The sequence below is a fragment of the Narcine bancroftii genome, chromosome 2 (assembly GCF_036971445.1).
Source record: "Narcine bancroftii isolate sNarBan1 chromosome 2, sNarBan1.hap1, whole genome shotgun sequence".
Taxonomy (NCBI): domain Eukaryota; kingdom Metazoa; phylum Chordata; class Chondrichthyes; order Torpediniformes; family Narcinidae; genus Narcine; species Narcine bancroftii.
Window position 1 is genome coordinate 239,329,661 of NC_091470.1, and position 17,103 is coordinate 239,346,763.

A 17,103-nucleotide genomic window follows, 5' to 3' on the forward strand; every position below is an offset into this window, starting at 1 on the left:
TGGGACCTCCCTGCCCATTGGGATGGGACCTCCCTGCCCATTGGGATGGGACCTCCCTGCCCATTGGGATGGGACCTCCCTGCCCATTCGGATGGGACCTCCCTGCCCATTCGGATGGGACCTCCCTGCCCATTCGGTTGGGACCTCCCTGCCCAGTGAGATGGAAGATGGTAGATGAGACCTCCCTGCCCAGTGGGATGGGGACGAAATCTCTCCCTGCCCAACTGAATGGGGACGAGTCCTCTCCCTGCACAGTGAGACAGGGGATGGGATGGGGTTTGCGACTTCTCCCTACCCAGTGGGACAGGACTGGGGGTAGGGATAGTGACCTCTCCCTACTCAGCAGGATGGGGATGGTGACACAACCTCTCCCTGCCCAGCAGGATGGGGGACAGGGGATGAGACTTCTCCCTGCCCAGCAGGATGAGGGAATGGGCCCACCAATTCAACATTTTGTTGACATTTGGCAAGGTCAGCAAAAAAAATGGTTGCACATTAATTGTCGAATTTATATAATATTAAACTAAATCAGTGATTTCTCTTCAAATAATACAACCAAAGGTGATAGCGATTGGTTGAACTTTCATATGTCTACGGTTTTAATAGTTAATAGTACTATGAATTTGCATAATCAAGTTTTATATGGGTCAGTGAACCAGTTGCGGGTGGGGGGGCGCTGCTTCAAGGCATCTTTACCTCCTGTGGATGAGACCGGCTGAGTTCCTCCAGCATTTCTGTGTTTTTAATCACAGTGTCGGACGAAGGGCGAGGCCTCAGCAAAGCTCAGCCTAGGGCCCGGGTGGTAGTTAATCTACCACTTGTGGAGCACCTCCTGCAGTCACATGTGTAGGTGCCAAGAGGGCAATTGGTAGGAAGGGAGGAGGGATTCAAGGAGGGCGCAGTCCCTGCAGAAGGCAGGAGGGAAGGAGAAGGAAAGATGTGCCTGGTGGTGGGTTCACATAGTAGGTAGCAGAAATGGTAGAGGATGAGATGTTAGATGTGGAGGCTGGTGTGGTGATAGGTAAGAACAAGGGGAATCCTGATTTTGTAGTGCATGGGTTCAGAGGGGAACAGGGCAGATGCATGGGTAATGGAGGATAGGTAGGTGAGAGTAGACTTAACGTTGCGAGGGGGGAAGACATGTCATTTAAAGAAGGATGGCATCTCAGATGATCTGGCATGGAAGACCTTGTCCTGAGAGTCAATAAGACAGAGGATTGAGAGAAAAGAATGGGATGCTTACAGGGACAGGATGTGAAGAGGTGAAGTCAAAGTTGCTGTGGGAGTTGGTGGTTTGTAGGAAATCTCTGTCAAGATTTTGTCTCGCCAGATGGCAACAGAGAGATCAAGAAAGGGGAAAGTGTTGCTAGAGATGGACCAAATGAATTTGAAGACAGGATGCAAGTTCGAAAGCTCATCATTGGTGCACCTTGTCTGTGTAGGCTTGTAGCAAGGATTGGGCCATGCAGCCAAAAAAGGCAGGCACAGCTGGGTCCATGGAGGTGGACATGACTGCCCCTTAGACTTGGAGAAAGTGGGATCAGAGAAAGGAGAAATTACTGATGGTGAGGGCAAAGTTCTGCAAGCCACAGGTGGTGGTGGTGGAGGTGGACTGATTGGGTCTGCTGTTGAGAAAGAAATTAAGGGCTTTGAGGATTTTGGGATGGAGGAGTCTTGTGATTGGATGTCCATGCTACAGATGAGGCAGTCGAATTCAGGGAACCAAAAAATTGTTGAAGTGATAGAGGGCATGTGAAGTAACCCACTACCACCCCATCATCAAATTCACTTGGTCCATCTCAAGAAACACTCTCCTCTTTCTCAGTCTCTATTTTGGGAGTCAAACTCTCAAAAGGAAGTCCAGGTACGAACAACAGAAGGCAAACTCAGCAGCAAAGAGGCAATTCCAAGGGAAGCGAGGGACAGTCAGATTCTCGCCACCTATGGCAGCGATTGCAGGCCATTACATCCAGCAATACAAGGCAAACATTATAAACGACTGTGATGCTTCACTGCCCAATGAGCAGAACACTTTGAAATAGGAGAACTCAACAGTACCCACAAGAATCCCTGCAGAAAGCTGATGACCCTATGACAGACCACCATCAGAATATCCTTCAAGAGGATGAACCCATGCAAAGTGACAGGCCCTGATGGCATATCTGGCAGGGTACTGAAAATCTGTCCCAACCAAACAACTGGAGTGTTCATGGACATTTTTAACCCTTCACTGCTGTAGTCAGAGATTCCCATCTGCTTCAAAATGGTATCAATGAATCTGGTGCTCAAGAAATGTAGTGTGAGCTGCCTCAATGACTATCGCCCAGTAGCACTAACACCTACTGTGATTAAATGCTTAGAGAGGATGTTCACGGCTGGGATTAACATACCAAAGATCTGCGTCCACTGTAATTTGCCTTCTGTCGCAATCGCTCCGCGTCAGATACAATATCACTGGCTTTCAAATCAACTCTGGATCACTTAGACATCAACAATATAAACATCATGCCACTCTTCATCAACTACAGCTCAGCTTTCAACACCATCATACCCTCAGTGCTGGTCAACAAACTCCAAAACTGCACATCACTGACCCATATCAGAAGACCACAGTACCAATGTCTCCTTTTCCTTCACAATCAACACAGGCACACCTTGAGGATATGTGCTTTGCTCTACACCCATATCCATGTAGCAAGGCACAATTTGAATGCCATTTACAAATTTGACAATGACACCACAGTTATTGTCAGAATCACAGACAGCAATGAGGAAGACTACAGGGTTAGCTCGTTGAATGATGTCACAACAACGTTAGAAATACAAAGGAGCTGACTGTGGACTTCAGAAGGGGAAAATAATGAAAACACAAACTCGCCCTCATCAAGGGGTCAGCAGTGAAAAAGGTAAAGAACTTCAAATTCCTGAGTGTCAATATCTCCGATGACCTGTCCTAGGACTTCCACGTCAATTCAATCATTAAGAAGGCTTACCAGCATCTATACCTCGTGAAGAGTTTGAGATCTGTTACCTCAAAGACTTGCAAATTTCTACAGGTGTCCCATGGAGACCATTCTGACCTGATGCATCACTGTCTGGTATGGAGGTGCCAATGCACAGGACAGGAAAAGACTACAGAGAGTTTTGAACAGCCAGTGCGATCATGGGCATCAGTCTTCATTCGATCAAGAACATCTACAAGAAAGCAGCCTCTATCCCCCAGCTCTGCTTTTGAGCCACAAACATCCCCCTCCCACAATCAATTCTCACCTTTCCTCCCCTGCACTCCTGTCCATATACAATTATCACCTTTAGTCTGTGGGTCTGCACACTTCCCCTTGCCCTTTCTTCCCCCCATCCCCGCCCCCAGCCTTTTAATTAAAGCGGCTGCATGATTTTGACTCGTACCTTGCAGAAGGGGCACAGGCCCGAAACATCAGGAATGTATCTCCACCTGCTACGGACACTGTGAGACCTGCTCAGCTCTTCCAGCATTTGTATGCTTTTACGACAATCAGAGCATCTGCAGACTTTAGTCTTTCACAAAATATTATGTATGGTTCCTTCAATTTACAATGGCCATTGTTTGGCAGTTCGAGAGGTCAATGAAACAATCTCCCAATCTGTGTCCAGTCTATCTAAAGTCAAGATGGCTACAACAGAATCATTGGATGCAGTGATGGCCACTGCAAATTTACAAGTGATGTGCTGCTTCGCTTAGAAGGGCTTTTTGGGACGGAAGTGTGGGGACAAGTGTAGCATTTCCTGTGGTCACAGGGGTTGATGCCAAGGGGGTGATTAGTGGGAAGGGATGAGAGAGTTCTGGAAAGAGATGTCCTTGCGGAAAGAGGAGAGGGAAAGAGGACTCTAGTGGCAGGAGAAATTGCAGAGAATAATATGTTGGATGGAGTGGCTCATTGGGTGTCAGGTGAAGACCAGGTTGTTGGGTTTCTGTACCTTCTCCCTCTCCCGACCCCTATCATTTTTGGTTCCACTGCCCCTCTTCCACAGTCACCTAACTGAAATTGGGCCATTTTACATTGAATTTTCAAGTTGCCATTTATACAAATTAGAACCAGCAGTGTCACCGCTAACCTGCCCTCTGGTACTTCGCTCAGTAATCCTACAACAAGTACTCATTCTTTGCTGAATCCACCCATTCCTTCTGTTGCTAGCATCAATGTTGCCTCCTCCCAGCCTCCTGGTCATGGGTTCGAATCCCATCAGGAAACACAAAATCTAGGCTCCTGTTCTGCAGCTACACATAGTCAAATGTTCTGCATTTGGGATGTTAAATCAAGCTCGCATCCACAACTCCTGTTGTCCATTTTAAAAATATATTGATGTTTGATGAGAAGGAGATGAACTCTCACAATACCTTGACCAATATTTACACCTTCAAGCAATGTCACTAACATGAATAATTTGGTCATTTATTTTGGAAACTCTCGCCGCCTGCAAATCATCCATCTTGTTTGTCATCACTGCAACACTTGAGATGAGATTATTGGCTGGCCGACATTGAGAACTTATGAAAGCAAGCTCCAATTTCCCATCTTTCATGTTTTTTTTTTAATTAGCTATCCTCATTTGTCCCAGTTAGCCTGAAGTCACACACAAGAATTTATTTCCTGAAATCTCTCATTTCTGTTGTAGTGAAGTTGTGAAATATTTAACTACCTGTCTGGTCCATATACTTGGAAGGTGCCCGTTTAGATTATAGGTCCATGCTCGCCCCAAAGTCTAATTTCTTTCCACTTCTTGGTAGATCTGCAGCTAAATATCCCTCACATGCCCATCAAATCTCCTTTGATTCTTTTCCCACTTAACTGCACTGAGGGGCATCCAAAATGACCTTGGGATGTGGGGGGGAATAGGAACAAAGAGGAGAAAGACTTGCAGTCACAGAGTATGCGTGAACTCCACGCACAGCATTGCTGAGGTCAGGATTTAACTCATGTCCCTCTATTTGTGAGGCAAACATTGTTCATTGCTTCATCATGTTGTTAAGGATCAATCATAATGATGGGTCAAGAGTCACATGTAAACCAGGGGAAAATCATTAGATTTTCTTACCCAAAGATCATTTGTGGTCCAGAAGGACTTCAGGACAATCTGGGACTTTCACGCTTACCAATACCAAGATTAGATCTTCTTTTCTGGAAAAGCCAGTTGATTTTTTTTCTTTTAAACACTTGGTCCTCCCTACTTGATTAATCATTCACTAACATGACCATCTCTTCCAGTCACTCCATGTAACCCTGTTCAGTTCAATGGAAAGTGTACAGCAGGGATGGACAACCTACAGCCCGCAATCCAAATTTATCCGTCCCTCTGTGCGCGGCTCCCCACACGCTCTGTGTGCACGCACACGCTCTGTGTGCACGCACACGCTCTGTGTGCACGCACACCCCCCCCCCCCTTTGTGACATGCTCCTCTCTCTGTATGAGGCTCACCCTCTCTTTGTGTGACATTCTTCCTCTTACTGCTGTCTGTTTTTGGGTTAGTTATTTTGTTTTCATTCTGACTCATTTTTCTCCTTTTTGACTTTTGATTTTTTTTTTAATGTGTAATTTTCATGACTAATTTGTGATTTTGGTGTACTTCCAGATTTGAAGAAGCCTTCCCAGACCTGAAATGCACCATCATATTCACGCCATGTATTTATTTATTTATTTCATTTATGGTGACATCGGTGTGGCCTGCCGTTCAACCACTGACACATCATCCAGCTCATGCAGGTAAAACATTGCCTGCCCCTGGTGTAAAGGCATCCCCAAGGGATTTTTATTTTCATTTGCCTTTTTTTTAAAAAAAGTTTTGAAACTTTTATTAGTCATATTCAATAGCTATTGAATTTTATAGCAACTCCTTATTGTTTCAGCATTAATCACCAAGCCCTGAAGAACCAAATTAATCTTATCCTGGTAAAAGCATTTGAAATCATTCACTGATCCAATCTCATTCACTTCACCACAAGAACAAAAGGGAAGAGAGATGAAGGAAGGGAAAGCTGTAACTTGAAAATGACCCCCTCACTGACCTGTACCCAGCATTCTAACCTCTATTTGTTCCCAAAAAAATCAGATGACCCATTGAAAGGAAGCAGTAATTACAAAGTGACAGCTTTGCTTTGGGAGTTAAATGGGAGTATGATCATTTCCATTGGAAAGATAGAACAAGGTCTGATCCTCCAATCCTCCGACACTGGAAGCCAACCCTAAATTTAATGTTCACTGTTCACCACCACAACAGAAAATCTACAAGTACGCAAGCAAAAATGTCTCACAACCCAAACAGATTAGTGGCAAAATCAGTCCAGGTGAATAAAACTTGCACTTCATTTTTTGTGCTGATTCTCAGTTTATCAGAACCAACATAATTCCACAGAATGAATGCTTTTAAGAAATTCTTTATTAAAATCTCCAAATTTCAAGCAAATTCTGCCATCCTGCAAATTAATGGTATAAAACCTTTCAGAGCATCCAATGACTTGCTACAGCAGCCTCAATGGTACATCAAAAATGAGCAAAAGGTTTTAAAAATATCATCCAACTGGGAGCACAGGATGATCATTGCGAACAGAATGTAGATGTCCTCCACCTGCATTTCTCCACTGGATTCTTCTACTCCCACTGATGAGGGGGAGGCTGAATTATGACCTCTTGTGGAAAGGGTGTTTAGGTACCTGGATGGTGGAGAGATGTTGGAGAGGGACACAATTAGCATAGAAGTTAGTGCCACGCTGTTACAGCGCCAGTGACCTGTAAGGAGTTTCTACGTGCTCCCTGTGACTCTCCTCGGTTGCTCCGATTTCCACTCACCATCAAAAAAGACACATACAGGGTTGGTGGATTAATTGAGTGCAATTGGATAGGTTTCACAAGCTGGAAAATCCTTCTACCATGCTGTATTGTTAAAATTAAATTAATAACAAATGTTGCAAGGGAATCATGGGAAGGTGATATGGGATTTTTTCTCTGCATCTCCAATTTTGATGAAGGGTTCCGGTCTGAAACATCAACTGTATTTTTCTCCCACTAATGCTGCTTAATCCCACAGATCGCATTTTTTTTTTCAGTTAACAAAGCTTTTTTTACATTGCGGCCACTCAAAAGTAGCAAACAGGTAACAGCAGCCAATGCACAAAAAAGCAACTTCATGCAAGCAGCAATGTGATAATGACCAGCTAATCTGTGAGGGATAAAGATTGGGCAGGAAACCAGGGGTACTTCTGCTCTGCTCTAACGAAGTGCTACAGAATCCTCAACATCCAGGCGAAAGCAGGCAAAATCCCAGTGTGAAGGCTGGTCGACAGGCATGACCTCCTGCCATATTGCACCCTGTCAGTACTGCACTGGAATGATAGCACAGATTTCATACTTGAACCCATAACCTTGACATTCAAGGGCAAGAGCCTGACTGACCCAGAATCAGGAATTTACAAAATGATTTTAAATATTAAACGGCAAAGAAGTAAATCCCTCTGCTGAGAACTGTGAATGCAAATGTAAAACCATGCGGAGAATGGAATTGCATTGCAGAATTATTAATTTAACACTCCAGTCTTACATTTGGCATCGTCAAATGTAAGTATTCCTACAGGCCATAAAACAGATTTTCTTTTGTTTCAGTTCCCAATTACTTCAAAGTTATACAGAAAACCTAATTTTGCTTCTCCAAGCCCAACAATTTTTAAAAGGTTGTTCTGCACAAGGTTGCTATGGAAACCGACAAACAGAATCACCATTACAGTCAGCATTATTTCCTTTTTAAAGACAACGAGGGCGGATTGCTCAATTACATGGCTCACCAGATGAATGACTCACAGATCACAAGTCACAAATTTAAAGTGTCAAGCTATCTGCCTCTCGCCTGCCCATCAACTCTTTGACAAATCCCTTGTATGGACCAATTTCCTGGAGTAATAGCTCTTACCTTCTCTTTCACAAAATGTGCTCCCCAAAGCAAGTACTTGCTGTTGAAGGACAGCAGATCGGTGGGGGGGGGGGGGTGGCGGGGGGGGCGCACTCCATTGTTTTGCCATGACTTTGAAGAAGGAGTGGGCAAAGAGTCTGGATGAAAAAGTCTCAAGGAAGACGGGGAAGTCTCACAAAACTTCAATCTATGACGAAAGCCACACAACCAAAGGCAACAACACTTTCCTCCCAACTGTAAATTATCTCAAATAGCAACAATGTTATTACATTAATAATTAATACATATATTACCATCTTAAAATATTCTGAAGTGCCTTTCAGTGGCAGTATCAAACAAAATTTCACATCACTCCAGATATGGGGAAATTGACAGAACAAGATAGCTCTGAAATGAAGAGTTTAATGCTGGTGACATGCACTGGGTGGGACGATGCAGGGATTGTCTAAAAAAAAAGCATAAGCTGAACAAAAACACAACCACCAAAAGAAGATTACATTCAAAAACAGATTTCAAAGAGTTTCAAAGTAAGGAAGGAACCAAGCAAGGATTTGAGAAAGAGTATAATGAGAATATTAAAAGTGACGCGACGTTAGTGATTTAAGTTTCCAAGAGGAGAGAGTGGGTTGGAAGCTCAACATGATTTGGTCTGAAAGTGTGCCAAGAGAAAAGACAATCCAACCCTCAACGCTGACGATCCTTTTGTTTCTCCCATCAACCTACCACAGTAACTCAACAGATCAAGCAGCATCAGAGCGAGAAAATGAATGGTCAACCTTCTGAGCCAAAACACCTCATCAGGACTGAGGAAGGTTAGGTCAGAAGAAGTGCAAAGGGGACAGGACGGGAAGGGTGAGGCAGGGGCCCTACACAGGATTGGCCCACCAGGCAGAGGTGAAACATGATGGACAGAAGCAGTGGACTGAGATGCCAGAAAACTATGAGCCACACAACAGAGACGAGATGGTCAATCTTGTTAAGTAGTGCAATCATAACCTGAGTCTCAATGTGGACAAGAGAAAGGAGATGACCAAGGGCAGCCACTCTCCAATACACATTAATAGCCTAGTATTTGAGTAAGTGGAGAGCGCCAAGTTCCTCAGAGTCCACTAAGAAGTGATCTATCCTGGACACACATCTCCTCACTTATCAGTGTCAGGAAAATGCAACAACGACTGAGGGAGAAGCAAGAAAGACAAAAGGATCAGGAAGAGAAAGATGAGTCACACAGGGTAGGGTAGATGATGAGAAGAGAAAGTTTCCCATGTTGGAATCTGACAAGTAAAGGTATAAAGAGACTGAGATGGAACCATAGAGAGTAGGGAGGGAGAGGAGAATAGAAGAATTGAGTGGGGCAGGGTGGGATTAATGGATCCAAAAAGAAGGGGGGGTGAGGAAGGGGGACAAAAAAATGGGGAGAGGGGAAGAGCAAGAAGTGTTACAAAAGAAAACAGAGGGGGCTCATTACTTGATATTAGAAAATACTTGTTTCATGCCATTCTCATCCCTCCCCTACATGTTTAATTCTGTTTCCCACCACCACTTCTCATCCCTCAACCACCAGATTCAACCCACAAGGCACCCCTCTCCTCTTTGGTCCCAATCCTCCCCACCCTACCCTGTATTTTCTCACTAGACACCCCCCCTCCTTTATTGATCTTACCCCCTTCTATTGTTCCACCCCACTCCACCCTCATCTCCCCATTGGTTTCTTCAATTCTCTCCTCTTTCTTCCACCACTCTTCACTTCACCTACTCTCTTTATACCACCATTCCCGTCTTCTCCACTTTACACTGCTTCTGGGTGACTCAGACATGATGACGTTTCAGCTCAAAACTGACTTTTTTTCTCTCACTGATGCTGCTTGACCCATGAAGTTTCTCCAGTAGATTGTGTGTGATGTTAATAGGAAAGGATGATTAAGGAATGAAGTTTATGATGCTGTCCAAAGTCATTGACATTATTCTTCCTGACAAGCAATTGAACAAATCCTGATCAATAGTGAAGCACCTAATGAATCAGAGACAGTAGATGGTTACAGTTGGATAGGAGGTAGAGATGGACATATTCATAATATATCATTACCATCCATATACACAAAGCTAACCATGCAAACTGGCAGGTGGTATTTTATAATTCACGGAGTACAGGAGAGATCTGACAGGGAAAAGGGGAAAAAAACTGGTTGAAATATAAAACTAATCACTAAATTCAATTGGAACATTATCACAAGCTGAGCACACAGGATGACTTTGAATTAAGCATTTACTGTGTCTCTGTAAAAAGAGCAGAGGACACAGCAGTGATATTAATCTACAGATAATATATTAGTGTAACTGCTTGAATATTTGTTATTCAACTGGGACAATTGAGAGGTGTTGCACTTTGGTCAAGTATAGGGTGAATGGTAGGGCCTTTGGGAATTATGTAGACTAAAGTGTCTTGGGAGAAAGAGGACATTGTTTAATGTAAGGGGTGATGCAGATTGAGGGTGGTGAAGGCAATATTTGGCATGCTTATCTTCATCATCTGGGCATTGTATTATACAGGAGCAGGAACATCACACTGCAGCTGTACAAAGCATTGGTGGGAATCACACTTGGGAGTATTATGTACAGTTTTGGTCACGCAGCTACAGGCCACCCACCCAGGAAAGATATTGTTAAGCTGGAAGAATTCTCAAAAATGCTGCTGAGATGAGTAGTCTAGAATTAGAAAGATAAGTTGGAACTTTTCTCCCTGAAGCACAGGAGGCTCAGTGGGGACCTCATGCTGCTTTATATAATTAAGAGGGTTATCGATAATGTATACAGTCATTGCCTTTTTACCCCCAGAATGGCTGAAACTAACACTTGAGAGCCTAGATTTACTGCGAGAGGGGAACAATTTAAAAAATGAACCAAGAGATATTTTTTGATGCAGAGTGCTGGGTACTTGAAATGAGCTGCCAGAGGAAGTCATGGAAGTGAGGACAATTGTGACAATTAGTCAGGTAGATGGAGAGAAAAGGTTTCAGAAGGATCTCGGCCTTATGCGGCAACTGGAACCTGCTTGGCAGGAATTAATAAATGGAAAGCAGGTTTAAAGAGAGTAAAAACAGTCTTCTCAAGCACTTGTCAAAAGGACAGACCTTACCACCATCACCCACTGAAACATATATGGAAAAAGGGGAGAAGTCCATTCAGCTCAGAGCCTGCTTTGCCATTCAACCTGATCAGGAATGATTTATCTCATGACCACATTCCTTCTCTCTACCCATATCCCTCAATAACTTTTGTGTCTCAAAATCCATCTTCCTCTTGCATAAATACATTCAGTAAGTTGTTCTCCAGTGTCTGCTGTGATAGAGAATTCCAAGAAAATCTGTAACACTCCCTCGGTGTGAATCATTGCTGCTCCGCCTTGTACAGAACACAATAGAGCAGAATTCAACAATGGAACAGAATATTATCATTTTTGTCGGGGTGGTGTTTGTTGAGAAGTTTCATTTGGGTGTGGATGTTCAGGTTGTTCTGAGCCCAGAGGACTCTAAAACCCAGCAGCAATAGATATTCACCAAGACAAATGGTAACTTAAAAAGTTGCTTTTAATTATCTTTAAACATGAAAATAAAATCAAAATTTAACTTATCTCTATCGACTGACTTAACCCCATTCTAATTCTAAGCATACATGTATGTAATGTGTGTGTAAGATCAGAAAAGTTCTTTGGTTCACAGTCCAATCTCACTTCTCATTTCTCCAAGTTTTACTGGTTGCAGGCAATTCTTACACTGTGCACAGAATTTAACATTTCTAAATGTTCACCAGGCTTTGGTGCTTGAAAGGTAAATGATTACCGCTCAAAAAGATTCTTGTCAGTTTTCAGAGAGAAAATTGTTGCTCCAGGACATCCACAACTGATGTACTTCCATCAGTCACTCCAGTGTCTTGCAGACAAAACCTGCCCCTTCAGGGTTCTCCACATGATAACCTCTTCCTTTCAGGTCACCACAGAGTTTTTTTTTTGTTTCTCTTATTCCAAGTGAAACATTAGACAGCCAGTACCCTCCTCTTGCATGAACAACAAGGGCTTTGACCAGGCTGTCTTACAAATGAGCTTTCCATAAGCTTGCCAACTTGTCCTGTTCCAGTCCCAGATACTTCTGCTGGCTGTAACACTGTGTGTGTGCGTGCGTGCGTGGGTGCGTGCATCTCGCGCACACACAGAAAAAACCAGCTTGACTCTGCTTACAAAACCATATGACCCTCTTAGAACAATAAACTCTTTTCAGGACAGCAGCAGCTCCAACTTGCTCTTTCATCTGTTGCTTTTTGTCAACAACAATCCATTAGTGAAGTCCCTTGAGCACTCTTCAAAGCTCTTGCAAAAGCTGTGAGGCCCCGATATGTCGAACATTGGGCAGAGCTCCAGTATTTCAAATAAGATCTGTTTTAAAGTGTTTGCATGTAACCTGCTCTAACAATCCTTTCCCAATATAGCTCCCAAAAACATATCTATATACTCTGTCACAAGGTGCTTGCTTCGAGGTCTACCTTATCACTATTCACAGCAGGCCACCCCAAGACTCCCCACAACTTACGTTGATTAAGTCGAAGCCACTGCTTTCACTCCTCTGGAACTGAAGGCAGATCGAATGTGTGGTTTGCAACTTGTGATTACATGTGCTTACAATGCTCCAAGTGGGCAAAAAGATCCTCAAGCCTTGCTGTTTATTCCCGCAACACCTTACACATGCCTGCACAAATACTACACCATGGTTCAAAATGTTGCGAATTGGTCGTATCACACAATTTTAAGCATGTGTCTCTCCAGGAGATTTAATTTATGAATATTGCTGTAAACTATTTAGAATTAGAGCCAGTATTCTGGGTATTGCCATTTCTTCCTTAAAAGAAAGGGAGAGAGGCACCATCAGCTACACTTTAATCCTTTAGGCTTTTACAGGGAAAGACCTTCCTTTCTCTGATTTGCAGCATTTGTGCTGAGCTTTTCTGTGGGTACCAAAGGACCGATGCACAGGTAGATACAGCCCTGACATTGCTGCCCAAAGACCTTCACTCCAACGCACCTGTCATCAGGAAAAATATTGCATCATCTAAAGTCCCACATCAAAGCAACACTGTCATGAAATTTGCCTGCCAGATCAGGGACCGGGATCAGTGCAGGTAATCCACAGTTCTAAATGTCACCCCGCCTAGCAAAGCAATTCTTGGCTCTCACAACTATACTGTTCTACCTGAGCCATAGGGAAAGGTGTGGCTGCCAGCCACATAGTTGCAAACCATAACTTCAAAACAAGTACGTGTTACTGTTAATAACTGCAGTGGAATACACCCAACACATAAACAGGTTAGTTACTACAAACCTTGGGATTTCTTGCAGAAATATTTTCTGGAGGAACCCTTCAACACAAGAGAAATGTAACAAGACCAGAATAGATTAGAATCCACCCTCACAACGAACATCACTCTACCTCACTGACCCCCCCCCCCCCCCACTTCCATTTTCTTGCTCAAGCTTCCTAAATAATACCCAACCATCTCCCCTCCCGACAAGTCAGCTCACTCAGGTTTGCCTTGAGCCTAGTCTTCATAGTAACAGCAGGTATACGAATGTCTGCTTCTTTTTCATTAAACTGTTGATGTGTATAGTTTAGATACTTACTATCACCGCCCCCTCATGCTCTTAAGTGATTTATTCTCCTGTGGCATGTGGGGTAGCACCAACAGTTTTATTCTTTCTTGATTGCACCAAACACTCAGATTGCCCTAGTTCATTTCTGGCCACAGAACTTTACTCTCCAACTGTGTAAATCTGTACTTCGTACAGACTCGTTGCTCTTTGGGATCTGTGCATTCTTTCTCAAGCTATACATCCTAAAATCCTTGTTTGCTCTCTTTACTGCTACCAAACAATTGGTTTCAGCAGATACCCACCTTTTAAATTCCTGTCATTGTGACTTGTGGCCAAGCACCCCACTCAGTTTACATTCCTGCTATTTCTTTCTCTTCCCATTTCATTGGATTTGTGAGAGATAATAGAATATAGGAAGTAAAGCTAGTATGAATGAAATAAGGAATACTAGACTAGACTAGAGGAAGTAAGTGCTGAGTAGGGATGAATTCCGATAAGAGTGTTGAGGAAGGGTTACGCAAGTATAAAAGAATAAGGGTCTTATAGTGATAGACAGAATTAGCAAGTTCTGCATATAGAATTAGTAAGTCCTGGGGGTTGAGATGTGTGAATAAGGACAAAGGCAGATTCATGAATAAGGACAATGACATGATGGGACCCAGACAGGATACCCCATGGTCTTTCAGGTTTAGAAACTGCACGTAGGCAGACAGAATTACCAAATGCCAAACCAATCCAGGAGGCAGAAGAATGTTAGGGGGGGAGGGTACCTCTACACTGAAATGAACTGTATAAAAGTTGGGTGAGCCCCAGTATGTGTGTGTATTCCCAGGGTAAGGGGAAGCACCCAACTTTGCATTGAGTACAATAAATGTTCTATGTTCTCAATTTTTGTCTCGAGCAAAATCTGTGAAGGTACTTCTGTTTCTCACAATTGGGGGTCGTCTGGGATCGCACTCCCTCCACTGACAGAGTGCCTGACGACGGGGGTAGGTGCATCCCGGCTGATTCAGTTGGACTCCCGGACGACGGGAGTTGTCTGTTCAGTGGACGAAGTGAGTGATATCCATGAAGAGGCATTGAGAACAAACGTCAGGAGAACGTTAAGGAAGCGGGCTAGGAATAGCTACTGGATCCCGCTAAGAGAATTTTATTTACCTGCTAGTATGGGAGGAGTAAGTAGCAAGGGAAACAGTCCTAAAGAAGAACGGGAAGATCAGATACCTAAACATAGTCCGTTAGGATTAATGTTATGTGATTGGGGTGCGGGGAAAACCCATGGGAAAGATAAACAGACCATGGTCAGGTATTTCTGTCAGGAATGGGTTAAGAATCGGATAAAAGGGAGTTCGGTATATTGGCCAAAGTTCGGATCCAACGAGGACTGGATGTGTCAGGCATTGAACATCTGGCTCAACCAAAATCAAGGAGGTAATACCAAGAGCAGAGAATATGCAGCCTGTTGGCTCAGTGGATCGTTTGATCAAATGATTTTGAGTGAAAAGGAATGTAAGAACAAGAAGGATGAGGAATATTCTGCCCCTGAAATATAAGGATGGGATGTGGTTACATTCCCTTCCTCCACCTTATGTTCCCCCTGTGCCGGCTCCTATCTCCCCCGTCTCACCTACGCTTTACCCTTCTTTACTTTCCCCTCCTCCTCCACAGTTAGAGAAAGAAGAAGAAAGTAGGGGTGGTATGATGACCCGTTCACAGAGTACAAGATTACCGCCTCAATTGACACGAGAGGGAGGAAACTTTGATTATGAGGGTCATTCAGAACAGTGTGAGACCCTTCGGGAGGGAAGGGCAGAACCCTTTGATTTGTCTCCCGGAGGGCAAGAACCTAAACATCATAGAGGAGGGGATAAGCCAGAAATTAACTGGATGAGACTTTTATGAGAGGGTCCCTTGGGAGGGGATGTGGGGGGTCTCGGGTTCGTAAATGTGCCTCTGACTAGTACGGAGGTGCGCAATTTTAAGAAGGAAATTACCTCCCTGATAGAAGACCCTCAGGGATGTGCAGAACAATTAGATCAATTTTTGGGACCAAATATATATACCTGGGATGAATTAATATCGATCTTTAAGGCTCTATTCACTTTGGGTGAGCGTGGAATGATTTGCCAGGCAGGGATTAGAGTCTGGGATAGGGAACACCAAGGGGGACCAGAGGCGATACCTGGGGAACTTAAATTCCCCCTGGTAAACCCGATTTGGGATAAGAATACTAATGATGGTCGCACACTAATGGAGGAGTATAGGATTAATCTAATAAAAGGAATGAAGGAGTCTGTTCCAAAAGGACAGAACTTTAAGAAGGCATTTGAGGTTCCCCAAGGTCCCGAGGAGACCCCCTCTGCATTTCTGAATAGATTGCGTGCGGCCATACACCAATATGGGGGGTTGGATATAGGATCCCCAGCAGGTGAACAGTTGGTATTGACGGGCTTTGTTACTAATTCAGCCTCAGATATCAGGAAGAAATTACAAAAGACAGAGAATTGGCATGAACAGGGAATAACACAGCTTTTACAGATCGCACAAAGGGCATACGTCCAGAGGTCTGAAGATAAACAGAAAGGAAAGGCTAAGATTTTGATGCATGCAGTCAAGGAAGTTGTGGAGGGACCGCAGGGAAATGTTAGGAGCTGTGTGCCAGCTACTGGATGTTGGGAGGAGAGCTGGGAGTGGGGAAGTAGAGACCAGGGCAGAGGCAGGGGTAGAGGAGAATTCCAGGGACGACGACCATTCCTGGGACCCCGTGGAGACCCTGGTTGAAATTGGGAAACAGGAGCATTAGTTTGCTATTATTGTAAAAAGGAGGGACACTTTAAGAGGGAATGCCCAATGCGAGCCAGGGAGACGCGATCTTACTCATTGATGGAGGCAGATTATGAATAGGGGGGGTCACGGTTCTCAGTCAATACACACCGTGGGGTTGCACAGAGAACCATTGGTAAATTTAAGCATAGGACCCCACAGTGACAAGATGACTTTTCTAGTAGATTCTGGGGCAGCCCGGTCTAGTATTTTACAACAGCCTGAGGGTGTTAAAACAGATGGGACAGTGATGATTTCGGGAGTGGGAGGAAGAGATTTTACGGTCCCTATACTAAAGAATGTAAGGATACAAATGGGAGAAAAGATAATAACAGAGGATATTTTACTAGTTCCCCAAGCTGGAGTTTGCTTGTTGGGATGGGATTTACAGGACCAATTGGCTATCGGTACCAGACCACAGGGATCAGGTATTGGGGTTCAATTTTCTGTACTAACAGAGGAAGATCGGGAACTAATAAATCCTAGAGTATGGGCAAAAAGAGGCAATAGAGGAGGGTTAGATGTTCCTCCCCTGCAAGTTACTTTAAAAGACCCTGACCAAGTAATTACGCTGGAAGGGGCTGCAGCCAGTAATTGACCAATTGGTGAAAGATGGTATACTCGAACCTTTAAATACCCCAATTTTACCTGTCCAAAAACCAGACAGTACCTATCGATTAGTGCAGGATTTGAGGGAGTAAAA

At 43.9% G+C, this 17,103-nt stretch overlaps 1 protein-coding gene across 8 annotated transcripts in view; it reads right to left on the reverse strand.

Moving 5' to 3' along the window:
* The window catches only part of trps1 (trichorhinophalangeal syndrome I), a 519,916-nt gene that overhangs the window by 105,772 nt on the left and 397,041 nt on the right, over nt 1-17,103 (reverse strand). The gene's annotated exons all lie outside the window — the stretch shown is intronic.